This window comes from Pleurodeles waltl, chromosome 4_2 (assembly GCF_031143425.1).
Source record: "Pleurodeles waltl isolate 20211129_DDA chromosome 4_2, aPleWal1.hap1.20221129, whole genome shotgun sequence".
Classification (NCBI taxonomy): Eukaryota; Metazoa; Chordata; class Amphibia; order Caudata; family Salamandridae; genus Pleurodeles; species Pleurodeles waltl.
Genome location: NC_090443.1, coordinates 333,483,849 through 333,511,650, shown reverse-complemented (window position 1 = coordinate 333,511,650; position 27,802 = coordinate 333,483,849). Strand labels below are relative to the sequence as shown.

Genomic DNA, 27,802 nt, shown 5'->3' with positions numbered 1-27,802 from the left:
AGGTTTTATTATAAACCTATTTTGGATGTGTCGTCAGTAGTTATGGCAGGAATTTAAACTAGCATAATCTGAGCCTCCAGTCCTGACATAGACTGAAAATTTTTCTAGCTATCGCGTTTAGAATTTTCAATTCTATTAAGGACACGGAGGCAAGGATTATCCCACAAATGATTATTGTTTCGGCTTTCATGTTTCCTGATGTATTTATACTTTGTTTTTCATAATGTTGATGTGATTTTAAAACAAATAATAATAATAATTCCCACCCTGATATAGTATTGTGTACAAAAAAAAGAGAAAAAAAAAGTGTTTGATTTTATCTGCTTTATTATATATAAGACAGTGTTTGTGGCTCGTTATTTTCTTTGTCCTAGGTCAAGAGGATAAATGATTCTGATTCCATCGCCTGGATTTCCACTGGGGATTCTGCTTCTCCTTCCACGTTGTTGATGGGATGTTCGTCGTTTCTGGTTCAGATGTTGGTCGTTCCTCTTTTCCCTGGACTCCAGGTTTAATTGTGACTCTTCGGCATTAGAGCAGTAACTATGTCTAGGTGCAAAGAAAGAGGAAGAGACTTTGTGTCAGGACGGTTTTATAGGGCTGGACTCTATGGTCGTTCTAGTGCTGTGGTGGGTTCATGGGTTTTGTAGTTTTTTGTGAAAAGTCTTTCTAATTGGCTGCTGAAGTTATTAAAGCATAGAAAGAGAAGCATAATCTTCGCCTCCGTGTCCTTAACCGGTTCTGTGCCCAGGATGTAATGGTTGCGTCCTGAGGCACAGTGCTGCTGTGCCCAGGACGTAACCATTATGACCTGGTCACAGAGCCCAGAGGGAGCGCTAGCGCTCCCTCTGTGGGGTTATTAGTCAGGGATGGAAGGAGAAGCCCTTCCCCTTCCACCCCCGACCCCACCCACCCCCCCTGTGATATCACCGCGCGCTGACAATCACAGAGCCTCCCCCGATCGAAAGAGAAATGCTCTGCATTTCTCTTTCGATCACGTGGGGGAGGCCCGGAGAGGCTTCAAAGGGAAGGAAATGTATTTCCTTCCCTTTGAAGTCTCTCCAAGCGTTTCAAAAGCCGGATTGCTTGCAATCCGGCTTTTGAAACGCCCACTAGACACCAGGGATGTTTTTTTTTTTTTTTTAAATGGACATAAGGGAGCGACCCCTTGGGCAAGGGTCTCTCCCAGGGGGGCCATTTTTTGGGAAGGCCTTTTCTGCCCCCAGGGGGGGCAGAAACTTCTAGGCACCAGGGATCATTTTTTTTTTATTTTTTAACTTTTTTGTTTTAGGTGTGGGGAGCGACCCCTTAGGCAAGGGTCGCTCCCCTAGCGGGCAAATTATAGTTAGGCCATTTTTGCCTATTTTGATTAGGCCGATCCCAAGGGGGGCAGAAACCACTAGGCACCAGGGATTTTTATTTTTTTTATTTTTTACAGATGGGGAGCGACCCCTTGGACAAGGGTAGCTCCCCTGGAGGGGAAAATTGTATTTAGGCCATTTCTGCCCCCTTTGGGGGCAGATCGGCCGATTTTTTGCTATGCCAATCTGCCCCCAAGGGGGGCTGAAACCACTAGGCATCGGGGATTTTTTGTTTGGTGCCAATGTCACGCAGGGGGAGCGACCCCGTAGGCAAGGGTCGCTCCCTGGGGAGGGGGGGGATGTGGGGGGGGCAAATTTATTTTAGGCCATTTCTGCCCACCCTGGGGGCAGATCGGCCTATTGTTATTAGGCCGATCTGCCCCCAGGGGGGGCAGAAACCTCTAGGCACCAGGGCAAAAAAAAAAATTGAGTTTTTTGTTTTTGTTTATTTTTTTAGAGATGGGGAGCGACCCATTAGGCAAGGGTCGCTCCCCTGGGGGGCAAATTGTATTTAGACCATTTCTGCCCCCCTTGGGGTCAGATTGGCTGATTTTAGGTCAATCTGCCCCCAACGGGGCAGAAACCACTAGGCACCGCGGATTTTTTTTTTTTGCCGCTGCGCGACATTGGCGCCCCAAAAAAAATCCCTGGTGCCTAGTGGTTTCTGCCCCCTTGGGGGCAGATTGACCTAAAATCGGCCAATCTGCCCCCGTGGGGGGGTGGGGGACAAATTTATTTTAGGCCATTTCTGCCCCCCCTGGGGCTGGCTGAGCTAGAGGCCAAAATCCACAGGTAGGCACTTTGCAAAAAACATCTCTGTTTTCTGTGAAAAAATGTGATGTGTCCACGTTGTGTTTTGGGCCATTTCCTTTCTTGGGCGCTAGGCCTACCCAAACAAGTGAGGTACCATTTTTATCGAGAAACTTGGGGGAACACTGGGTGGAAGGACATTTGTGGCTCCTCTCAGATTCCAGAACTTTCTGTCACTGAAATGTGAGGAAAATGTGTTTTTTTAGCCATATTTTGAGGTTTGCAAAGGATTCTGGGTAACAGAACCTGGTCAGAGCACCACAAGTCACCCCATCTTGGATTCCCCTAGGTATCTAGTTTAAAAAAATGCACAGGTTTGGTAGGTTTCCCTAGGTGCCGGCTGAGCTAGAGGCCAAAATCTACAGGTAGGCACTTTGCAAAAAACACCTCTGTTTTCTTTAAAAAAATGTGATGTGTCCACGTTGTGTTTTGGGCATTTCTTGTCACGGGCGCTAGGCCTACCCACACAAGTGAGATATCATTTTTATCGGGAGACTTGAGGGAACGCTGGTTGGAAGGAAATTTGTGGCTCCTCTGATTCCAGAACTTTCTGTCACAGAAATTTGAGGAAAACATGTTTGTATAGCCAAATTATTTTGAGGTTTGCAAAGGATTCTGGGTAACTGAACCTGGTCAGAGCCCCACAAGTCACCCCATCTTGGATTCCCCTAGGTCTCTAGTTTTCAAAAATGCACAGGTTTGGTAGGTTTCCCTAGGTGCCGGCTGAGCTAGAGGTCAAAATCTACAGGTAGGCACTTTGCAAAAAACACCTCTGTTTTCTTTCAAAAAATGTGATGTGTCCACGTTGCGTTTTGGGGCATTTCCTGTCGCGGGCGCTAGGCCTACCCACACAAGTGAGGTATAATTTTTTTCGGGAGACTTGGGGGAACGCTGGGTGGAAGGAAATTTGTGGCTCCTCTCTGATTCCAGAACTTTCTGTCACCAAAACTTGAGGAAAATGTGTTTTTTAGCAAAAGTTTGAGGTTTGCAAAGGATTCTGGGTAACAGAACCTGGTCAGAGACCAACAAGTCACCCCATCTTGGATTCCCCTAAGTCTTTAGTTTTAAAAAATGCACAGGTTTGGTAGGTTTACCTAGGTGCCGGCTGAGCAAGAGGCCAAAATCTACAGGTAGGCACTTTGCAAAAAACACCTCTGTTTTCTTTGAAAAAATGTGATGTGTCCACGTTGTGTTTTGGGGCATTTCCTGTCACGGGCGCTAGGCCTACCCACACAAGTGAGGTATCATTTTTATCGGGAGACTTGGGGGAACACTGGGTGGAAGGAAATTTGTGGCTCCTCTCTGATTCCAGAACTTTCTGTCACAGAAATGTGAGGAAAACGTGTTTGTATAGCCCAATTTTTTTTAGGTTTGCAAAGGATTCTGGGTAACTGAACCTGGTCAGAGCCCCACAAGTCACCCCATCTTGGATTCCCCTAGGTCTCTAGTTTTCAAAAATGCACAGGTTTGGTACGTTTCCCTTGGTGCCGGCTGAGCTAGAGGCCAAAATCTACAGGTAGGCACTTTGCAAAAAACACCTCTGTTTTCTTTCAAAAAATGTGATGTGTCCACGTTGTGTTTTGGGGCATTTCCTGTCACGGGCGCTAGCCCTACCCACACAAGTGAGGTATCATTTTTATCGGGAGACTTGGGGGAATGCTGGGTGGAAGGAAATTTGTGGCTCCTCTCAGATTCCAGAACTTTCTGTCACCGAAATGTGAGGAAAACGTGTTTTTTTAGCCACATTTTGAGGTTTGCAAAGGATTCTGGGTAACAGAACCTGGTCAGAGCCCAACAAGTCACCCCATCTTGGATTCCCCTAAGTCTTTAGTTTTAAAAAATGCACAGGTTTGGTAGGTTTACCTAGGTGCCGGCTGAGCTAGAGGCCAAAATCTACAGGTAGGCACTTTGCAAAAAACACCTCTGTTTTCTTTCAAAAAATGTGATGTGTCCACGTTGCGTTTTGGGGCATTTCCTGTCGCGGGCGCTAGGCCTACCCACACAAGTGAGGTATAATTTTTTTCGGGAGACTTGGGGGAACGCTGGGTGGAAGGAAATTTGTGGCTCCTCTCTGATTCCAGAACTTTCTGTCACCAAAACTTGAGGAAAATGTGTTTTTTAGCAAAAGTTTGAGGTTTGCAAAGGATTCTGGGTAACAGAACCTGGTCAGAGACCAACAAGTCACCCCATCTTGGATTCCCCTAAGTCTTTAGTTTTAAAAAATGCACAGGTTTGGTAGGTTTACCTAGGTGCCGGCTGAGCAAGAGGCCAAAATCTACAGGTAGGCACTTTGCAAAAAACACCTCTGTTTTCTTTGAAAAAATGTGATGTGTCCACGTTGTGTTTTGGGGCATTTCCTGTCACGGGCGCTAGGCCTACCCACACAAGTGAGGTATCATTTTTATCGGGAGACTTGGGGGAACACTGGGTGGAAGGAAATTTGTGGCTCCTCTCTGATTCCAGAACTTTCTGTCACAGAAATGTGAGGAAAACGTGTTTGTATAGCCCAATTTTTTTTAGGTTTGCAAAGGATTCTGGGTAACTGAACCTGGTCAGAGCCCCACAAGTCACCCCATCTTGGATTCCCCTAGGTCTCTAGTTTTCAAAAATGCACAGGTTTGGTACGTTTCCCTTGGTGCCGGCTGAGCTAGAGGCCAAAATCTACAGGTAGGCACTTTGCAAAAAACACCTCTGTTTTCTTTCAAAAAATGTGATGTGTCCACGTTGTGTTTTGGGGCATTTCCTGTCACGGGCGCTAGCCCTACCCACACAAGTGAGGTATCATTTTTATCGGGAGACTTGGGGGAATGCTGGGTGGAAGGAAATTTGTGGCTCCTCTCAGATTCCAGAACTTTCTGTCACCGAAATGTGAGGAAAACGTGTTTTTTTAGCCACATTTTGAGGTTTGCAAAGGATTCTGGGTAACAGAACCTGGTAAGAGCCCAACAAGTCACCCCATCTTGGATTCCCCTAGGTCTCCAGTTTTAAAAAATGCACAGGTTTGGTAGGTTTCCCTAGGTGCCGGCTGAGCTAGAGGCCAAAATCTACAGGTAGGCACTTTGCAAAAAACACCTCTGTTTTCTCTCAAAAAATGTGATATGTCCACGTTGCGTTTTGGGGCATTTCCTGTCAGGGGCGCTAGGCCTACCCACACAAGTGAGGTATCATTTTTATCAGGAGACTTGGGAAAACGCTGGGTGGAAGGAAATTTGTGGCTCCTCTCAGATTCCAGAACTTTCTGTCACAGAAATGTGAGGAAAACGTGTTTGTATAGCAACTTTTTTTGAGGTTTGCAAAGGATTCTGGGTAACTGAACCTGGTCAGAGCCCCACAAGTCACCCCATCTTGGATTCCCATAGGTCTCTAGTTTTCAAAAATGCACAGGTTTGGTAGGTTTCCCTTGGTGCCGGCTGAGCTAGAGGCCAAAATCTACAGGTAGGCACTTTGCAAAAAACACCTCTGTTTTCTTTCAAAAAATTTGATGTGTCCACGTTGCGTTTTGGGGCATTTCCTGTCACGGGCGCTAGGCCTACCCACACAAGTGAGGTATCATTTTTATCGGGAGACTTGGGGGAACGCTGGGTGGAAGGAAATTTGTGGCTCCTCTCTGATTCCAGAACTTTCTGTCACCAAAATGTGAGGAAAATGTGTTTGTTTAGCCAAATTTGTTTGAGGTTTGCAAACGATTCTGGGTAACAGAACCTGGTCAGAGCCCCACAAGTCATCCCATCTTGGATTCCCCTAGGTATCTAGTTTTAAAAAATGCACAGGTTTGGTAGGTTTCCTTAGGTGCCGGCTGAGCTAGAGGCCAAAATCTACAGGTAGGCACTTTGCAAAAAAACACCTCTGTTTTCTTTAAAAAAATGTGATGTGTCCACGTTGCGTTTTGGGGCATTTCCTGTCCCGGGCGCTAGGTCTACCCACACAAGTGAGGTATCATTTTTATCGGGAGACTTGGGGGAACGCTGGGTGGAAGGAAGTTTGTGGCTCCTCTCTGATTCCAGATGTTTCTGTCACCAAAATTTGAGGAAAATGTGTTTTTTTAGCCGAAGTTTGAGGTTTGCAAAGGATTCTGGGTAACAGAACCTGGTCAGAGCCCAACAAGTCACCCCATCTTGGATTCCTCTAGGTCTCTAGTTTTCAAAAATGCACAGGTTTGGTAGGTTTCCCTAGGTGCCGGCTGAGCTAGAGGCCAAAATCTACAGGTAGGCACTTTGGAAAAAAACACCTCTGTTTTCTTTTAAAAAATGTGATGTGTCCACGTTGCGTTTTGGGGCATTTCCTGTCCCGGGCGCTAGGCCTACCCACACAAGTGAGGTATCATTTTTATCGGGAGACTTGAGGGAACGCTGGGTGGAAGGAAATTTGTGGCTCCTCTGATTCCAGAACTTTCTGTCACAGAAATTTGAGGAAAACGTGTTTGTATAGCCAAATTTGTTTGAGGTTTGCAAAGGATTCTGGGTAACTGAACCTGGTCAGAGCCCCACAAGTCACCCCATCTTGGATTCCCCTAGGTCTCTAGTTTTCAAAAATGCACAGGTTTGGTACGTTTCCCTTGGTGCCGGCTGAGCTAGAGGCCAAAATCTACAGGTAGGCACTTTGCAAAAAACACCTCTGTTTTCTTTCAAAAAATGTGATGTGTCCACGTTGTGTTTTGGGGTATTTCCTGTCACGGGCGCTAGCCCTACCCACACAAGTGAGGTATCATTTTTATCGGGAGACTTGGGGGAATGCTGGGTGGAAGGAAATTTGTGGCTCCTCTCAGATTCCAGAACTTTCTGTCACCGAAATGTGAGGAAAACGTGTTTTTTTAGCCACATTTTGAGGTTTGCAAAGGATTCTGGGTAACAGAACCTGGTCAGAGCCCAACAAGTCACCCCATCTTGGATTCCCCTAGGTCTCTAGTTTTCAAAAATGCACAGGTTTGGTAGGTTCCCCTAGGTGCCGGCTGAGCTAGAGGCCAAAATCTACAGGTAGGCACTTTGCAAAAAACAGCTCTGTTTTCTCTCAAAAAATGTGATGTGTCCACGTTGCGTTTTGGGGCATTTCCTGTCAGGGGAGCTAGGCCTACCCACACAAGTGAGGTATCATTTTTATCAGGAGACTTGGGGGAACGCTGGGTGGAAGGAAATTTGTGGCTCCTCTCTGATTCCAGAACTTTCTGTCACAGAAATGTGAGGAAAACGTGTTTGTATAGCCACTTTTTTTGAGGTTTGCAAAGGATTCTGGGTAACAGAACCTGGTCAGAGCCCCACAAGTCACCCCATCTTGGATTCCCATAGGTCTCTAGTTTTAAAAAATGCACAGGTTTGGTAGGTTTCCCTTGGTGCCGGCTGAGCTAGAGGCCAAAATCTACAGGTAGGCACTTTGCAAAAAACACCTCTGTTTCCTTTCAAAAAATTTGATGTGTCCACGTTGCGTTTTGGGGCATTTCCTGTCACGGGCGCTAGGCCTACCCACACAAGTGAGGTATCATTTTTATCGGGAGACTTGGGGGAACGCTGGGTGGAAGGAAATTTGTGGCTCCTCTCTGATTCCAGAACTTTCTGTCACCAAAATGTGAGGAAAATGTGTTTGTTTAGCCAAATTTGTTTGAGGTTTGCAAAGGATTCTGGGTAACAGAACCTGGTCAGAGCCCCACAAGTCATCCCATCTTGGATTCCCCTAGGTCTCTAGTTTTAAAAAATGCACAGGTTTGGTAGGTTTCCTTAGGTGCCGGCTGAGCTAGAGGTCAAAATCTACAGGTAGGCACTTTGCAAAAAAACACCTCTGTTTTCTTTAAAAAAATTTGATGTGTCCACGTTGCGTTTTGGGGCATTTCCTGTCCCGGGCGCTAGGCCTACCCACACAAGTGAGGTATCATTTTTATCGGGAGACTTGGGGGAACGCTGGGTGGAAGGTAATTTGTGGCTCCTCTCTGATTCCAGATGTTTCTGTCACCAAAATTTGAGAAAAATGTGTTTTTTTAGCCGAAGTTTGAGGTTTGCAAAGGATTCTGGGTAACAGAACCTGGTCAGAGCCCAACAAGTCACCCCATCTTGGATTCCTCTAGGTCTCTAGTTTTCAAAAATGCACAGGTTTGGTAGGTTTCCCTAGGTGCCGGCTGAGCTAGAGGCCAAAATCTACAGGTAGGCACTTTGGAAAAAAACACCTCTGTTTTCTTTAAAAAAATGTGATGTGTCCACGTTGCGTTTTGGGGCATTTCCTGTCCCGGGCGCTAGGCCTACCCACACAAGTGAAGTATCATTTTTATCGGGAGACTTGAGGGAACGCTGGGTGGAAGGAAATTTGTGGCTCCTCTGATTCCAGAACTTTCTGTCACAGACATTTGTGGAAAACGTGTTTGTATAGCCAAATTTTTTTGAGGTTTGCAAAGGATTCTGGGTAACTGAACCTGGTCAGAGCCCCACAAGTCACCCCATCTTGGATTCCCCTAGGTCTCTAGTTTTCAAAAATGCACAGGTTTGGTAGGTTTCCCTAGGTGCCGGCTGAGCTAGAGGCCAAAATCTACAGGTAGGCACTTTGCAAAAAACACCTCTGTTTTCTTTCAAAAAATGTGATGTGTCCACGTTGCGTTTTGGGGCATTTCCTGTTGCGGGCGCTAGGCCTACCCACACAAGTGAGGTATCATTTTTATCGGGAGACTTGGGGGAACGCTGGGTGGAAGGAAATTTGTGGCTCCTCTCTGATTCCAGAACTTTCTGTCACCAAAATTTGAGGAAAATGTGTTTTTTAGCCAAAGTTTGAGGTTTGCAAAGGATTCTGGGTAACAGAACCTGGTCAGAGCCCAACAAGTCACCCCATCTTGGATTCCCCTAAGTCTTTAGTTTTAAAAAATGCACAGGTTTGGTAGGTTTACCTAGGTGCCGTCTGAGCTAGAGGCCAAAATCTACAGGTAGGCACTTTGCAAAAAACACCTCTGTTTTCTTTGAAAAAATGTGATGTGTCCACGTTGTGTTTTGGGGCATTTCCTGTCACGGGCGCTAGGCCTACCCACACAAGTGAGGTATCATTTTTATCGGGAGACTTGGGGAACGCTGGGTGGAAGGAAATTTGTGGCTCCTCTCTGATTCCAGAACTTTCTGTCACAGAAATGTGAGGAAAACGTGTTTGTATAGCCAAATTTTTTTTAGGTTTGCAAAGGATTCTGGGTAACTGAACCTGGTCAGAGCCCCACAAGTCACCCCATCTTGGATTCCCCTAGGTCTCTAGTTTTCAAAAATGCACAGGTTTGGTACGTTTCCCTTGGTGCCGGCTGAGCTAGAGGCCAAAATCTACAGGTAGGCACTTTGCAAAAAACACCTCTGTTTTCTTTCAAAAAATGTGATGTGTCCACGTTGTGTTTTGGGGTATTTCCTGTCACGGGCGCTAGGCCTACCCACACAAGTGAGGTATCATTTTTATCGGGAAACTTGGGGGAATGCTGGGTGGAAGGAAATTTGTGGCTCCTCTCAGATTCCAGAACTTTCTGTCACCGAAATGTGAGGAAAACGTGTTTTTTTAGCCACATTTTGAGGTTTGCAAAGGATTCTGGGTAACAGAACCTGGTCAGAGCCCAACAAGTCACCCCATCTTGGATTCCCCTAGGTCTCTAGTTTTCAAAAATGCACAGGTTTGGTAGGTTTCCCTAGGTGCCGGCTGAGCTAGAGGCCAAAATCTACAGGTAGGCACTTTGCAAAAAACAGCTCTGTTTTCTCTCAAAAAATGTGATGTGTCCACGTTGCGTTTTGGGGCATTTCCTGTCAGGGGCGCTAGGCCTACCCACACAAGTGAGGTATCATTTTTATCAGGAGACTTGGGGGAACGCTGTGTGGAAGGAAATTTGTGGCTCCTCTCTGATTCCAGAACTTTCTGTCACAGAAATGTGAGGAAAACGTGTTTGTATAGCCACTTTTTTTGAGGTTTGCAAAGGATTCTGGGTAACTGAACCTGGTCAGAGCCCCACAAGTCACCCCATCTTGGATTCCCCTAGGTCTCTAGTTTTTAAAAATGCACAGGTTTGGTAGGTTTCCCTTGGTGCAGCTAGAGGCCAAAATCTACAGGTAGGCACTTTGCAAAAAACACCTGTTTTTTTTATAAAAAATGTGATGTGTCCACGTTGCGTTTTGGGGCATTTCCTGTCACGTGCGCTAGGCCTACCCACACAAGTGAGGTATCATTTTTATCGGGAGACTTGGGGGAACGCTGGGTGGAAGGAAATTTGTGGCTCCTCTCTGATTCCAGAACTTTCTGTCACCAAAATGTGAGGAAAATGTGTTTGTTTAGCCAAATTTGTTTGAGGTTTGCAAAGGATTCTGGGTAACAGAACCTGGTCAGAGCCCCACAAGTCATCCTATCTTGGATTCCCCTAGGTATCTAGTTTTCAAAAATGCACAGGTTTGGTAGGTTTCCTTAGGTGCCGGCTGAGCTAGAGGCCAAAATCTACAGGTAGGCACTTTGCAAAAAAACACCTCTGTTTTCTTTCAAAAAATGTGATGTGTCCACGTTGCGTTTTGGGGCATTTCCTGTCCCGGGCGCTAGGCCTACCCACACAAGTGAGGTATCATTTTTATCGGGAGACTTGGGGGAACGCTGGGTGGAAGGAAATTTGTGGCTCCTCTCTGATTCCAGATGTTTCTGTCACCAAAATTTGAGGAAAATGTGTTTTTTTAGCCAAAGTTTGAGGTTTGCAAAGGATTCTGGGTAACAGAACCTGGTCAGAGCCCAACAAGTCACCCCATCTTGGATTCCCCTAGGTCTCTAGTTTTCAAAAATGCACAGGTTTGGTAGTTTTCCCTAGGTGCCGGCTGAGCTAGAGGGCAAAATCTACAGGTAGGCACTTTGCAAAAAACACCTCTGTTTTCTTTAAAAAAATGTGATGTGTCCACGTTGTGTTTTGGGGCATTTCCTGTCACGGGCGCTAGGCCTACCCACACAAGTGAAGTATCATTTTTATCGGGGTGGGGGACAAATTTATTTTAGACCATTTCTGCTCCCCCTGGGGACGGCTGAGCTAGAGGCCAAAATCCACAGGTAGGCACTTTGCAAAAAACACCTCTCTTTTCTGTGAAAAAATGTGATGTGTCCACGTTGAGTTTTGGGGCGTTTCCTGTCGCGGGCGCTAGGCCTACCCACACAAGTGAGGTATCATTTTTATCGGGAGACTTGGGGGAACATAGATTAGCAAAACAAGTGTTATTGCCCCTTGTCTTTCTCTACATTTTTTCCTTCCAAACATAAGAGAGTGTGTAAAAAAGACATCTATTTGAGAAATGCCCTGTAATTCCCATGCTAGTATGGTCACCCCGGAATTCAGAGATGTGCAAATAACCACTGCTCCTCAACACCTTATCTTGTGCCCATTTTGGAAATACAAAGGTTTTCTTGATAGCTATTTTTCACTCTTTATATTTCAGCAAATGAATTGCTGTATACCCGGTATAGAATGAAGACCCACTGCAGGGTGCAGCTCATTTATTGGCTCTGGGTACCTAGAGTTCTTGATGAACCTACAAGCCCTATATATCCCCGCAACCAGAAGAGTCCAGCAGACGTAACGGCATATTGCTTTCAAAATTCTGACATTGCAGGAAAAAGTTACAGAGTAAAACGTAGAGAAAAAAAGCAGTTTTTTTCACCTCAATATTTTCTTTTTCAGTTGTTATTTTCTGTAGGAAACCCTTGTAGGATCTACACAAATTACCCCTTGCTGAATTCAGAATTTTGTCTACTTTTCAGAAATGTTTCGGTTTCTGGGATCCAGCATTGGTTTCACACCCATTTCTGTCACTGACTGGAAGGAGGCTGAAAACACAAAAAATTGTAGAAATGGGGTATGTCCCAGTAAAATGCCAAAATTGTGTTGAAAAATTGGGTTTTCTGATTCAAATCTGCCTGTTCCTGAAAGCTGGGAAGCTGGTGATTTTAGCTCTGCAAACCCTTTGTTGATGCCGTTTTCAGGGAAAAAAACCACAAGCCTTCTGCAGCCCCTTTTTTCCCATTTTATTGAAAAAAACTACATTTTCACTGTATTTTGGCTAATTTCTTGGCCTCCTTCTGGGGAACCCACAAAGTCTGGGTACCTCTAGAATCCCTAGGATGTTAGAAAAAAAGGACACAAGTTTGGCGTGGGTAGCTTATGTGAACAAAAAGTTATGAGGGCCTAAGCGTGAACTGCCCCAAATAGCCAAAAAAAGGCTTGGCACAGGAGGGGGAAAAGGCCTGGCAGTGAAGGGGTTAATAGAATCTAAAATTCTAAACGCGATAGCTGGAAAAAATGTCATTAATCAGTATTACCTTTTGTGAAGAGATATTTTCTCAGTATGTATCCGGGCCTCTGCATCACTGGATATGCTGCCACTATTTCTTTTCGGAACTAAGCAGGACTTCAGAAGAAATAAATAAAACAAATTGTCTAGCTTCCCAAAACAATAGGAAGATTTTTGGAAGCAAATGTGTGTGATAATAAAAGAAACCCGCTTGCCGAAAGATATTGTGCATCTTGTAATCAGTAGAAACAAAGACACGTGTATACCTTTTCAGCACGATGTAACATGACTCCGTTCATGTAAAATACCATATGTAAGCAGATGTCTGTGAATGCTTAATAATAGGTGTAAATTAGTACCAGATGGTATGGAGCACATTCTGTCTAGCTTGAAAGGTTTATATTTTGAGTTGACACAAACCTTCAATCCTATGCTTTGCCGGTAAAATGTAAATGTTTTCAGCAGCATGTAGTCCACCGATGTATGTACCTGAATAAGATGCGACCTGTGAAAGTGGTTTCTGCAAAAAATGTTGGGAGATACTGGGATATGTTTTTAGCTTTTAAACGTGTGTCCTGCAGGTTACATTCAGTGCCCTGGGGCAGGCGCCTTAGCCCTCTAGGATACATTTTATAATTAGTCAAACTAGTAACAAGGCTTTTAGAAACAGCTCTGCAGTAAACTTGGTAATCACACGTGTTTGCTTTCCAGTGTGATACCATCATCTAACCTGCTTTAAAACACACGCAGAGGTGGTATCATTTGTGCTTCAGATCCCTAACGTACTTATGATAAACATTACCAGCTACCATAGCTGGTAAGATATAAACTTAATGGTTAATGTTCCTACAATGCCGTGGTAAACCGATGGCAACCAACAGCAACTGGTATGAAAAAGCATAGTAAAACGTATGTTTGTGTGTGTGTAAATAAAAAAATGCTGCAAAGGTGCATGTAACTGTGAGTAAGTGGTAACAGATTATGCTGTGGGTAAAGTGGCACCCTTATGAAAACAAATATTCTAGTGTTAATAAAACTAGAAATAACAAGATGATTGGAAAATGTATGGAGAAACATAACAAATGAATGTTTTCTTGAAGAAACCTCTCTTAAACCATATTGATAACATTCCCCTTTTTTTTCTTTTTTTTTTAGATGTATTCAGTACAATGCTGGGTACAGGTAGGGGGACTGCACGGTTTTATCTCAACACTCTCCATGTTACCTTAGTTGAATATGATATGAAATCTCAGTGTGAATTTAGAAAAAGCAACAGTGCATAGTGGACTTTCCCCAAGGCAAGAAAGAGACCGGCTGCAGCGGAAGTTTGGGTATGGGGCAGTGAATTTGGTGTTTATATGGCCTTTGAAATCAGATAAAAACACTTAAAGATCACACTACATGGAAAACACCTCTAGATGCTTTCCTTCTCCCCGCACACCTACATCTTAGGAGAGGCTAAGAAATCTGGTGCCATATGTATCAAAGGGTTTTACCCATTCTGTGTCTATGGGCAAATGCTTTAGTACATATGGCCCCTGGTTGTGTTGTCATTAATTGCCTATTTTTCTTCATGTTTTGCTTTGTTTTGTGAATAAGGTCACAAAACACTGGCATAAATTCCACTCAATAAATTCCACTCAAATAAAAATGGACAGCTGAAAAGAGGGATGGCATACCTCTATCCCCCAGTGATAGCAGTGAAGATTGACATGAAACTGAAATGCCTTTGTTCGGCCAGTATGTAGAATGGGGGAGGGACAGTGCTTAATTTTGTTTCTGGTGCTGAGCACAGGCACTTATTTTTGAGGGCCGGCGCTTAGTCTTCTGCCTCAACCATTTGCTGCGAGCAAAAGACTCATTTGGGAAAGATGGAGGAAGAGAAAACCGAAAAAGCGTCACAAAGAGAAAAAGTAGAAAGCTGCAAGAGTGAGCTGAAGGAGCAGGGAGTGGCTTTAAATAGATGGAAGAGGCCCGAGATAGCTTCAGGATTACGCTGCCTCAGTATTCCGTGTTTGCTGTTTAAGAGGAGGGCTTTGGGCACCGGCACCTTTTTATTTACAAATTAAGCACTGGGGAGGGTGAGCCATAAGCCACAAGGAATGTAGGCTACAAACTTGTCATTTCTCTTGCACAGTAAACTGCTTCATACATCAGGAGAAAGATTTTGATAGTTACGTGTTTTAAAAGAGAAGTGGTGGAAAAACCAGTCTGCTTGGTCGCGGGCTTCCTGATTTTTTTGTGTGCCTTTTCTTGTTGCTTGGGAAAGAAAGACTCTCAAACTGGGGTGCAGGCGATGTAAGTACAAGAGCAACTAGCTCTGTCCAGCACTGCCTGCTCCGAAAGTGAATGGATTGTCCAGGGATGCTTTCTCGGTAGCCCACACACATTGCAGTAAAGTTTTCAGTTTCACCTGGATTGACAGTTGCATAGTGTCAGTACACTTATTGTTTCAGTACAATAATGTGTTATATAACCCCACATATTGTATTGTACTGCATTGTGACATTTGTGTAGCATTACTATGCTTATGTGGGATACATATCCACATGGGTAGCATTCCACAGTGTGTGATTGGAAGTGTACTATCTTTTCTTTGAACCTGTATGAGAAATGTTTCATTTGTGCATGCTGACCACTAATGTGGTGTTATTGTATTGTGACATGCAGTGCTTGGCAGTACAATGGATGCAGAAGTGTGACCTAGACTTTTTTTTATTATAAATTGTGGTATTTTAGCATCTCTGATTACTTCTGTGAGTTCTTTCATTGTGTTGGTATTTTCTGTGTTAATCTATGCTGATGGTGGCAGGGAGATGTCCACTCTGAGATCTTATTGATATTGGAAAGTGAGCTGCTGCATGTCTTTGGTGCACGTAGGCTTGGTTACAGTTCACATACTCTCTTCACTGCTGCACACAGATATAAGACGTTAGCGGGACCTTTGGTTGCAAGGTCCTAAATCCAACAAAGGTACCTGGTTAAGTGACCCACCCGCTATGATGCCGTTTCCCAGAGCTAGGAGTGGTTATCTTATCTATAGCTCTTCTATTCTAATGTAGTTATAGGCACAGATTAATGCAGGTGCAGTTCTCTAGATTTGTACTCAAAGTAGTTATTAGATCAGTTCAATAGTGCCCAACTCAAAGGGATAGTTTAGCCCATCATGGTACAACACAATTAGTTTACTCTTTCACGAAAGGCCCTGTGTTGTGACTTAGATTGATGCATCATTCTGTAGTTAAAACAATTCCAGGTAATTAATTGCCTAGGTAACTAGATCTTTACCTAGGTCAATGATAACACTATAAAGCATGCATAGCAACATCAAGCAGGGTTTTGAATAATGTCCGTTGACATAGCTGCCAGTACGGGTTGGTGGTCTGTGAACTGTACGACCAATAAACAGCTTAAAGAAATCATCAGAGTAATTGTGATACTTCTGGATCGTGATCTTGATATTGTCGACGAGTGCCTGCTGGGGACAGGTGTATGACCCCCATTTTACCCGACAACCCACGTGGATTTAGATGCTTAACTGCTTGGCTGGAAAGTGCACTATAGGCACCAAAGGATTTCATGGCACTGCCAGGGAAGTGCCACCACTGCTAATGATGTATTGGTGTGACTGAATCAGAGTGAAGAGCATTTGCGATGACGACACGACAGCAGTACAAGTGGCTGTTGAGAGATGTTGCATTGTAATGGCTCAGTGGAAATCATCATGTAACTTAATTCACTGCTGACTGGTGACGTCACGGAGACACTGCTGTCATTTTCTTAGGAGGAAAATATGCCTCAGCCACCACAGATTTGTCTGTCAAATGTGAACCAGTTCTACATTTGAAAAGGTGGAAACAGCTTTTTGATTCCTATTTACTCGCAATTGGAGGGGAGAAATTATCTGCTGTGAAAAAACAAGCCACATTATTGCATAATTATGGGATGAAAGGTAGAAATGTTTATGAGAGTTTGGATGACATTTACTGTTGGGCATGGAGAAGGGGAACGTGACAATGTATAAGGCATCTTAGTAATGATGTTAGAGAACCAGTTTGGTTCTCAAATAAACATTGTACTCAATAGGCATAAGTTGTTCACAAGGACCAGAGGAAGCAAGAAAAGACTGGTAGTTTTGTGGCATATTTGAAAACATTAGCATGTACCTGTGAGTTTGGGGAGCGAACTAATTCCTTAGTCAGGGATCAAATTGTTAGATGTACCAATAACATTAGGGTACAAGAAAAGCCTCTAACAAAGGATCCTGATTTGAAAGAGACCGTGGCTGTTGTGGAAGTTATAGAAAGTAGTAGCATGTAGGTACTTGAGACGAGGGAAGATAAGGGAAAAGATAACCATGAAAGGGAGAGAGTTGTCCATGAGATAAAGAAAGAAACTGATAAGAGCATGGATTTAAAAGAGCACTCTAACAGTAAGAATCCTAAGAAATATCCCAACAGCAAGAAAAATACTAATCCTAGCAGGAATAGTGTCATGAAATGTTTTAACGGTGGCAGTGAATAGCACTAAGTCCGGGATGCTTAGTGAGGTTTGCTACATGAAAAAAATGTGGGGGAAAAGGGACGTTATGCTTGTGTTTGTCGAGGGACTAAAGCAAAAGGGGTCCATTGTGTAGTAGAGGAAAAGAAGTTTGTGTTGAGTGTGAGGAGTGATGGATTCATGGTTGGAGGACAACTGGAAATGCCAGAATGTGAGATTGTAGTTGGTAGGAAACAATTATCAGTGCTAGCTGACTCAGGGTCAGTATATAGTACAGGGAGTTGCAAGAATTGGGTGATGGTGTTTGGTATGAAGAAAATGTAACTACTTCCACCCGACATTAACCCGGTAGGATATGGCAGAGTGAAATAGATGTCTTGGGATATGCCGTAATGAAAATTTGATTCACAGACCGGGAAACAGTAGGAAAAGTGTATGTTGCCAGGGGAGATGACAGTTTGTTAGGATGGAGACATCAGAGGGATATGGGGATAACATTAAATCCAAATACACTGGGGAAAGTGTTGTCTCTCTCGACAGAAGGATTACCAGGTGATGTGTACTCTAAATTTCCCAGGGTTTTTGGTAATGGCCTAGGGTTGCTGAGAAACTTCAAACATAAAATTGTTCTGAAAAAGTGGACCTGTACCATTTGTGAGCAGAGTGAGAAAGACTCATTGTTTGATAATGGATTCCCTTGAACAAGAACTGAACAAGCTGTTGGAATTGGGGGTGATTGAAAGAGAGTTCTCAGAGTGGTTAGCCCCAGTAGTTTTTGCCCCGAATTTTGGTGGGGAAGAGATAAGAATGTATGTGGACTTACGCGTTTTAAACAAGCATGTGTGGGTAGACAGGCAGCCTCTGCCTAATATTTCACAACCTTTAGCCTTAATAAAAGATGCAAAAACATTTAGAGTCATGGATTTGTCCTTTGCTTACTACAAGGTTTTACTCTATCCTGTATGCAGACACTTAACATAATTTGTAACTCCACTGGGTGTGTATAGTTTTATCTTCATGCCTTTTGGGCTGTTGTTTGCTGTTGCTTGCTGCTGCATGCTTCCAGAGAATAATGAAAAACGTTCTGGAAGGTCTTCACAAAGTGTTGTTTTTTCAAGACAATATTTTAGTTTATGGAAAGAATCAACATGAGCATAAGAGGTTGAGACAAGTATTAAGATACTTGCAAGAGGCAGGGTTAGTCATAAAGAAGGAGAAGTGCACGTTCTGTGTGACTTCTCTAATCTATTTAGGCCACACAATCTCAGGAGAGGGGATGAGTCCAAATTCTGATTTGGACAACAGTATATTGGAGGAACCCACTACATAGAACAGATATCAAGTGCTTTCATTTCTGGGGTTGGCAGAATTCTGTTCTAATGTATTCCTAATTTTGCTAGCTTATGTCAACCTTTGAGATTATCATCAAAGATTTCCAGATTTGAGTGGACGGACGAATGTGGGTCAGTATTTTGTGAGATTAAGAACAGTATTGGAAGGTTACCTACTCTGGGACATTTTAATGTCTGTAAGAGAACAGTCTTATCAACTGATGTCAGCATCTTGCGATGGGTGTGGTGTTGTCCCGAGTAGTAAATGGCGAACGGAAGGTGGTGGCATTCACTTCTTACTCATTAAAAGGTGCTGAGGAGAGATACTTGGTGATAGTTACAGTGACAACTCATTGGTGGTTGGTTGGGTATGTGAGTCGGCAGTTGACAAATAATGGTCTGACACTTACTCTAAAATGTGCTGATTTTGTGGCTCTAAGGGAGTACATTGGAGGGAAAACGTTTGAGGGGAGATTGAGTAATACCACCTGGTGATTTCAAAGACAGGCTTTTAAATCTAGCACATGAAGGACACCTGAGCTAGGCCTTAAATGGTATTCGAGGCCAGGTATGGATTGGCAGGTTGAGGAAGTTGTGAAAGACTGTTGTCGGTGTGCAAACAATGACAAGTGCAGGAAGACCCAAACAGTCCCATTATCTTCTGTTGAAATTTGGGTGGAGCCTTGGACCAGGCTAGGATTAGACATTGCAGGATCTTTTGAACTGCTGGGCTGTGATGAGTGGTATGTTTTATTATTAGTTGACTACACTTCTAAGTGGGTAGTTGTTAAGTGTGTAGCTTCTGTTAACACAAGAACAGTGATTGAATTTCCCTATAAAGATATTTTTCCAGCAAGGTGTCTAATTATGGACAATGGGGTACAATTTGAATCACAGGTAATGTGCCTGTTTCTCAAGGAATTGCTCATAATGCATTTCAAAACAGCTCTGTACTCATTGCAAGCCAATGGCTTAGCTGCGAGTATGAACAAAATAGTAAAAGCTAGCGCACAGAGAGCTTACTAAGAAGAATTCCCTGAAGAATGTTTTGAGAGAGACATGGTGGGCTCACTGCGGTACTCCTAATGCTATTACTTCTGTGTCTCTTTTTTGCTGCATTGAGAGGCAGGAAACCTCACACTAAACCTAACCAAACCTGGTTAAGTTTAAATGCTGGGAGAAAAGAGGTACATAGATCTGAGTTTTTTTTAAAACATCAAACAAGAAAATTATAAAGCTTGGTTTGATGAGAGAAATTCTGTATGTAAACAAACATGGAATATAGGAGAAAAAGTGCTGGTGAAGAAACCTGGGATATTGAAAAAAAGGACGTGTTAAATTCATGGGACCTTTCATTATTTCAAGAGTAAGAAAGAATGTGGCAGTGTTGGATTTGGGTGATGTGTGGAATATGTCATGGTTAACAAACTTTCATGATGACAAGCTTAATATAGATGACAAATCCTCAGTGGAGAAGGATTTAGGTATTGAGCAGGGCAGAGCCAATGAAAAGTCTGTTGACAACAATTCTGCTAGGAAGGCAAGAGTCAGCCCCATCTGGCTCAATGATAATATTATTGATTAGGCATTAGTATTTTACATTATTGATGACCAGTTTTTTCCATGTGTTTTATTCTTTCAGTCTTCATTATACACTCTGGCTTTGCTCACAATGGCAGTCAGCAAATTCTGAATGTTTCTCAAGCCACAGACAGAGCTGGCTCTTCCTCCTAGACAGTCTCTTCTCTTCTCTTACTGAGCCCTTCCCTCTTTGAGTAGGCAGGCAGACATCGTCATTGAGGTGCTAGGCAGAGTGTCAGCTTATCTAGCAAGGTCTGCAAACTTTGGGTGATCGTCCATCACCTTTGGGAGATTGGTTTGCATACACCAAACCTAATCACATAGCAGCTCTTTTGAGCAAAGCACTCCTTCCTTGGTCAAAAAGACCTTGGAACTGGAACAAAGTGGGGTGGTGTGGATTTCACTTTTATCCACTTTTTTCAGACAGGGAATGTGAATCCAATGTCTGAGGCTTCAGAACCAGTTTGACCTTGTTGCATTTCAAATGTCCTTTTCCAACTGCTCCTTAGACACCTTCGTTGGGCCTCGTGATGGCTCCTGGGGAAGTATCAATGATGTAGGCTTCTAGCAGAAGTATCCAAAACAAGGGCACTATGAAGTGTGAAATTACAGCACCTGGCTGTCATCATCTTTCTTGCAGCAGTAAGCAGTGAAATTCAAAAAGGGTAGGTAGGCCCTGCCTTGAAATTCCACACCTTGAAAAACAGAAATTGCTCAAAAAGAACTAGTCAGCAGCTTTTTGACGTAATTGACTTTTTAGGGGGAGGTCTGTCTCCATCCTTCCTCACTTCAGTTTCTGGGCCACAACCCTTCAGCCACAGGAATGTAGGAAATACACATCCACTGTCAGATGAAACGGTCCTCAGCCTCAATCGTGTGCCTGGCTAAACCTGCTGCATCACAAATTAATCCCACTGCCCCCTGTATTCAGACTCATAACACACAGAACCCTAACCTGTTTGACTAAGTATATTTTACCCATGGTTCTAATTATGTATTTTATGTGCTTATGTGTGTGTGTAGTCGTGTGTGTGTATGTGTATATATATATATATATGTATACATGTATGTATATATGTTGTTTCTGTGCTTGGCATGTTCGTGGGTCATTGCATGGCTCCTGGGTGGGTTGTTATACTAGATATCTATGAATTCCTGCTCTCATCTTATCACACTTATCTACCCATCATCATATGTCATGTCTCTATCAAACTATCCTCCATTCTCACTCTGACTCATCCCAAATCCTTTCTACTACTTTAATCTCCTAAATAACTCTGTCTAAGCTCTTCCCTCTGCTTCCACATCTAACTCACCAAACCTCACTCTAATACCGTGACCTCCCACACAACCCTGCTAAATTCTCCCGCATTTATCTCACCCTGCTACTATGCTCTCCCTAACCCTTCCACATACTCTTTCCTCCTCCATCCCCCTTTACTCATCCCAAGACTTTGGGTTGAGTAAATCAAGGATATACTCCCAATTAACACTTCTGGATTTCTTTCCTCCTCCACCCCTCCATTACTCCAGTCACTCTAACGAACAAACTTTCATATCCGCAGCTCAAATTAACTCATAGTAATACTAAAACTGTACTCATTATTTCCCAATACTAATCCATCACTAATTCTTGTTGGGTTCCAGAGTAGCGTGCTACTCAACGAAAAGCGTTTCGACGCCTCGTCAGGGATAGTAAGCGCTATATAAATACGATTACAATACAATACAATACAATACAATTCCATACATGGACTATCCACTCATTTCAAACAATTGCATTCAACACACACACAGAATATCAGTGCAGGGGTTGCTGTTTCACACAATAGCAGACCTTCACATGAGAGGGTTCAGTGGACTGCACTCTCTCTGACACAGACTAAAGGGTCTGGTCACACTAAAGATTTACAAAACAGAGCACACTGTCATCACCACTTTATGTGATACACCCAGGGCTGTGTCAGTAGTGCAATGCCCACTATAAGAGCATGCTTGATACAACCTTCCATGTTATAGTGCAGGTTCTGACTCTCTTATTACCAGGGAGAGACCCATGTCAAAGTAAAAAATCAGGATACTAGTTTCACAAGTAGTCAGACAGTCAAGGCAGGGACCCAGGCCTGTTTACTATGGAGGGGACAATCCCATGCAAAAGCACAAAAAGGTGGCCCAGAGCATTTGGTCAATAAAAAAGATCTGGATCTCCTGTGGGGCAATATCTTCATATTTTTGCCAGTGAAATTATATGGGGTGACCACTGTAGCTGGTCTCAGAACCTTAAAAACATCAAAGCAAATGTTCAGCCTCTTTAACTCTCAGGTTCAAATAACAGGTTTTAGTTTCCCTACTTACACAGCTCATTCAAGTTTTCTCTATTTGAGTTAAGACTGTTTTTTTGTCACTTGTTAGCAGCAGAGGCGAGATGAGCTCTGATTGATTTTAGCTCCTTCATACATACTTCTTGTGAGGGATGCACGTTTTTTAAAGTGTGCTATGTGGCCACAAATCCCTTTAAGGCAGTGGTTCCCAACCTGTGGTCTTAGGGGGTCCACGACTGCTTAGAAAAGTAAAAAGATATTAACAAAGATTGACAAATTAGGTCCCCAGCCTCCAGTAATGACTCAGGCGGGGGTCCTCGGATTCCAATGATGATTCAGTGGGGGTCCCTGGGTTCCATTAATGTTAAAGTGGGGGTCCACAGAAATCAAAAGGTTGGGAACCACTGCTTTAAGGCATATGTTTTGTAAGCCAACCCACTCCTCTACAAGGGATCATAATAAAAGGAATGCACAATAAAGGGTTGGTGGTTAGGAAGATGATTTCCTTTAATTCTGTCTCATCAGTTTCCCATGGCATCCAAGTGGCAGGGTACACTTCCCTCAAATACAAAGTGAAGGCATGGTGAATCGGGGACTGCTGCAGGCCCCATAGCTTTCTAGGTTCAAATTACCAGTGGTAATGTTACATATGCTCCATTTAGTGCCATGGCAGGGTGATTGATTATTTTCATGACTTTAAAGTGGCTAAGGATAGACACATTCTCTCTATTGCTTCCTTGGCCTGCCTATATATTAATGCAATTAATAGCAGACAGTGATTGGGCCCTAGCAGTGTAGTCAAAAGTTCTAGGAAGTTCTCCTCAAAAAGGATCTAGTGTCTACGTGGTCTATATGGGCAAACAATTAGTCTAGTCAGTCAACTAGAAGTAGTTGGGTACACTTGTCACTGCTTCAAAAGTGTCAAAACTATTTGTTGCAGGCATTGGGCATTAAAGTTCCTGTTCCTTATAAAAGCAATGCCCCTCACCTCTGATCCATTATTTTCACCACTATAGTTTAATAGTTTATTGAAAGCAGGAAATGTAACCTGTAGCGCCGAATAGTCAGTGAACCAGGCTCCTGATACTGTTAAGACATCCTACTTGTTATCAACAATCATATCATGTATATTGATGCTGTGAGCAGCTGCCAGTCTGACATTCACATATCCAACCTTCAGGGTACCATTTTCCAGAAAGAGCCTTGCTGGTATCTGGGAACTACATCCCCCATCTCTTAACTTGCAATCTATAGGAAATTACCATCTTTTGCCTGACACTTTTCAGATTTTTGCCCTATCTATTTTACTGGCTTTACAACTCTGTGCACTTAGCCCTTCTAACCGGATTTAAAGTGTCTGTGCTCTCCCTCTAAACATGTTCAAATTGACATACACCTTATTGGTATATTTAACTCGCCAAAAAAGTCCCTAACAAATCGTACAGAATGTTCCCAGGGACTGGAAGTTAAATTCCATTAGTGAACAGCAGAATTAATTATGTCATCCACTATAGTGACAGGGCAAATACGCCTTCAAGCCAACCATTGTAGTCTGACTGTAACATTGCAACACATGCACTACTGTCTGTCAAAATAAACCCCTTTTGACAGATAAATACCTTGCTTTAAAATATTAATAACTTACCACTATATAGGTCTTGAAGCCCACAAGACAGGGTGCATGGTATGTAAAAGTAGCACATATAGAAATTTAAAGTTACCTTGTCCTTCCAGGACTAGCACCCAAAAGTTATTTTCACTGTAGGAAGGCTGGCTAGCTCATAGAGAAATACTGGGAAGAGCAATATTAAATATTAATGTTGCAATCTCTGATAGGGGGAAAGCTAGAGAAATGGGTAAACCACTATTTTTTATATTTATCAAACACCCAACTTAATGGTGAAGTCAGATTTTTAATAAACATTAAGGAGAATTAACTTTTAGAAAGTTACCTTTTCCCTGCCTGAAACTCCCGAAGGCTAATTAATATGAGCCTTCTAATAGTCACCCAACTGCTCAATAGCCCTGAATGAGGTGTGACAACTGCTCCCAGAGCTGAGATAAAGGCCTGAGTGTGTAGAGGGGCTTTAGTTCCTCTAGCAGGATGACCAGATGGGATGTGCCCAGGAACTTCATTTTCTTCAAAGGGGACTCCTGTCACAAGGGGATGTGAAATGACACTTAGTCACTTTCTTTTAACCATCCAGTTAGGGAAACACCAACCCTGGAACTGGTTTGGAGTGACCACAGAGGATGGGCTATTCATTACCCTGGCCACTCCTCTGGGTGGGCACACAGGCTCAGCACAGCGGGAGAGAGGTTTCACCATTTTGGATTTTAGTAATGAAGGGCACTATGGGATTGTTTGCAGTACAGCAGACACAAGCTGCTGCTAAAGTGGGTAGGGTTACCCCTAAGAACTAATACTGCATTTGTTAAAGAGCGGTGAGGAGTTACACCCACCCAAAGGCTACTGCCAGGCATAAATGCGACATCCCCAAGCACCTTCTTCAGTATACTACTGGACCTGATGGAGAACAGAACCTGCTGTGTGTGTCCTGAGAGGAGGTCCTAAGAGCTGGGCCTGCCCCATCTTGTACTAAGGCTAAAGAAGTAGACTTCAAAAGTCAGTTGGCTGGTCTCCTGTTTGGCTGGCTACAGGGCTACAAAAAGCTGCCAAATAGACCTGATCTGAAACCCTGCTGGTGGCCTCTGCTGGAGTAAGTCCTGACTCCTTACTGCTATTCCTGAGGTACAAGAACCTTGTACTGTATCTGGCTGTACTACTTCTACCACTCAAGAAAGCCTGGGACCTTTTGGTCTTAAAGACCTCTGGAGGACGGGAACCACCCTGCCAGGTGATTGCCGCTGGACCAAAGAACCAAGTTTCTCTCATCTGAGCTTCTCGGCAGCATCAAATCCGATTCAGCTGGACCTCGGCAAAAGGTATCTGTAAGTAGTCGGAATGCTCCAGTAGACTTGCCCTGCTGGAGGATTCCAAGCTCTAACGAGGCAGAGCAATCTTGACCTGGTGGAGGCACCAAAAATACTCTACTGGTGGAAGAAATTCCATGGGTGTAAAAATGTTCTGCCTCAGAGCTTTTTCTGCCTAAACCAACGGCTTCACCGTGACCCGCACCCAATGTCGTGGAGCACTCCTCCAGCACAGCCAGCTGCCTTGCCCTGCTGAAGGATTTTGACTTCCATTCATGAGACCAAGTCCTAAGGTAAAAACTTTCATCCAGGTCGAACTTGGTTGATGTATCTGACCTGCGCTCCATGGGGGCAGCATGAAATCGTGCCTAGGTCCTGGCCTACCATGACTAGTTGACCAGCAGTGGTGCTTCGTGGTTTTTGGCACTATTCTTATTATAAACGTGAGAAATTCATAACTCTGGTCCCACATACTGGATTTTTGGTGTTTTGGTGTAATTTTATTTATTAAAATGTACTCTTTTTTTTAATTCAGTTTAGGGTTTTTCTTGCTTGATGTTTTGATGTTATGGAAAGATATCCACATAATGAAGATAGAGTTGTATTTGTATTTTTTGTATGATCAGTAATCTTCATAAGGAAGATATACTATTTCCTTCTTTAAAAAATTCCTCTCTTGCTTTCAGTAACATTGAAATAATGATCTGCTACATGCCAAATGATGCGTTACTCTAGCAGTTTTATTCTTTATTTTTCAAGTAATTTCTCAATTTATGCTTCTTTTCCCTTTCTATGTGCCCATTTGAGTTATTTCTCTTTCCTTATTGTATTCACCCCTTTTTCTTTTTTTTGCATTTCTCAATCCATCTGGTCTTGCAGTGGCCCCTCTTGTAAATTAGTTGTAGTAATTGCTTGCTGTAGGTCAAAAACAGATTTTGTTCTACAGCCCAAGTAAAACTATTGTTCAAAGGTTCCTCTTAAAGTAAAATGAGAACACAAATAAAATGATGTTTAAAAGATGTGCATGATAAGCAGCATTGGGAAACAAAAACTCGATACATGGAGGAAAAAGGTCGAAGTTATGCAATACATGTAAAAACCATGATCGGAAGAACTTCTGGTCTTGTATAAACAATTTAGACCAGGTCAGCGCACTGCGATATTTGAACAAGGTGGCCGCTGGCTAGTGGGGTTCAAATATAAAACAGTTGTATTTTGTTAATTTCAGATGCAACAAAACAGCTTTTTTGCTTATAATCACACCCAGTAGCAACCACAGAGAATTGGAGTTAGCCTTCTCACACAAATCAGTAGTGCTAACGTTAACAAATTACTGAAATGGTATATTTGAAACGCAGGGCATAACATAACCCCGGAAACGTCATCTTTGTTCAGTTACAAAAGATGCAATAGGAAGATCCACAAAAATATTATTATATTAAATGGCAGAGCTAAGAGCAATGTTTATATATAGCATCACGTGGTAGGCTAAGTAATTAACCCCGCATAGTCTGCTGGCTTCAAATATTAAACAGTTCATGATTCATGGAAGGGACTACTACTGCACCCACTTTGCAAGAAGGGCAAACTGTGAATCCCATGTCATTAGAATGTAATTGTTCTGGAGCGTGTCACGAGCGCAGTCAAGAAGCCCTCCAGACCTTGAACCTCCTGGTCGGCTGCAGCGATCGCTCAGGGTTATGGCGCCATTTTAGAATAAATTGTCTCCCGAGCCCGGAATATATGGTCGGAAAGTCGGTGCCACCTTCCTAGACTTTTCATAAAAGATTTATGCGCTGCGCTGGCATGTTTTGTTTCATGCAGCACTCGTTATGATGCACGGCCAGTTTGGACTCCCTCACGTTCCTGCATGGATTTGAATTGAAGCGATACAGCTGTGGAGGCATATTATAAATCAATTCTGTTGGCATCCTGATATGAACTTCGCTTTCATCGCCAACTGATCCAGACTGCTGAAGGTACTTTTGGTCTCTGTTACATTGTACAAGCTGCTTCTAATTCGAGTTACAGGCTGTGCTGTGTGGCAGGCGGCTTTCACCTTTCGAACCTTCTTTAGTCCCTGAAGCTTTCCTGAGTTACACTGGCTAGAGGACTCTCACTCTGTGCAGCCCCAAGGAGGCATTTTTATCACAGTGTAGAGCTCTTGCTGCTCTCTCCAAGCAGTATCTTCATTTCCATGGAGCTACCTAGTGACCGCTTGGATCACTTTAGTAGCGGTTAATGCAAATTCACCACAGCCTGGAATATTTCGCACTGAATGCTATTCAATTGCTGCTTGAACCACTGTTGTTGCCCTTCAGAGCACTATTAATTCCTACATTAACCTAGGAGCTCACCTCCCATTCAGTCTGGTCTCCCTGTGGTACCTGATTTCAAACCTGCACTTCGTCCTCACAGGGTAGCAACCTTATATTAGGCTTCATATAGTTACTTAGCAACAAGGTTTATTCAAAGTCTCCAATATACATCCTTCCTTTATGAGTAGGACTCAGAAGCAGAAGGTCAAAACTTCACCTCTTCCATCTTCCACTAAGCTCATCACTCGCCCTAAAATACGCCAGCTGGACTTTGTCCCTAAGAATCCCTCTGCCCTTATGGGGAGCGCTAGCGACCTGGTGCTGGGGTGCTCTACTTCGGCGTCTGGACCTGTGTTTAAAAAGCCCTCCGCTTCAGTCAAGAGACTAAAGAAGGATTCA

General features: G+C 43.3%; 1 long non-coding RNA gene across 2 annotated transcripts in view; it reads right to left on the bottom strand.

Annotated features, from left to right (window-relative positions):
- Window positions 1-357: 357 nt before the first annotated feature.
- LOC138292643 (uncharacterized) overlaps window positions 358-27,802 on the bottom strand; it is a 101,627-nt gene continuing 74,182 nt past the window's right edge. For both annotated transcript variants that reach the window (XR_011202745.1, XR_011202744.1), the window contains exon 4: window positions 358-549. This is a non-coding gene — a long non-coding RNA (uncharacterized lncRNA). The remainder of the gene's footprint in view (window positions 550-27,802) is intronic.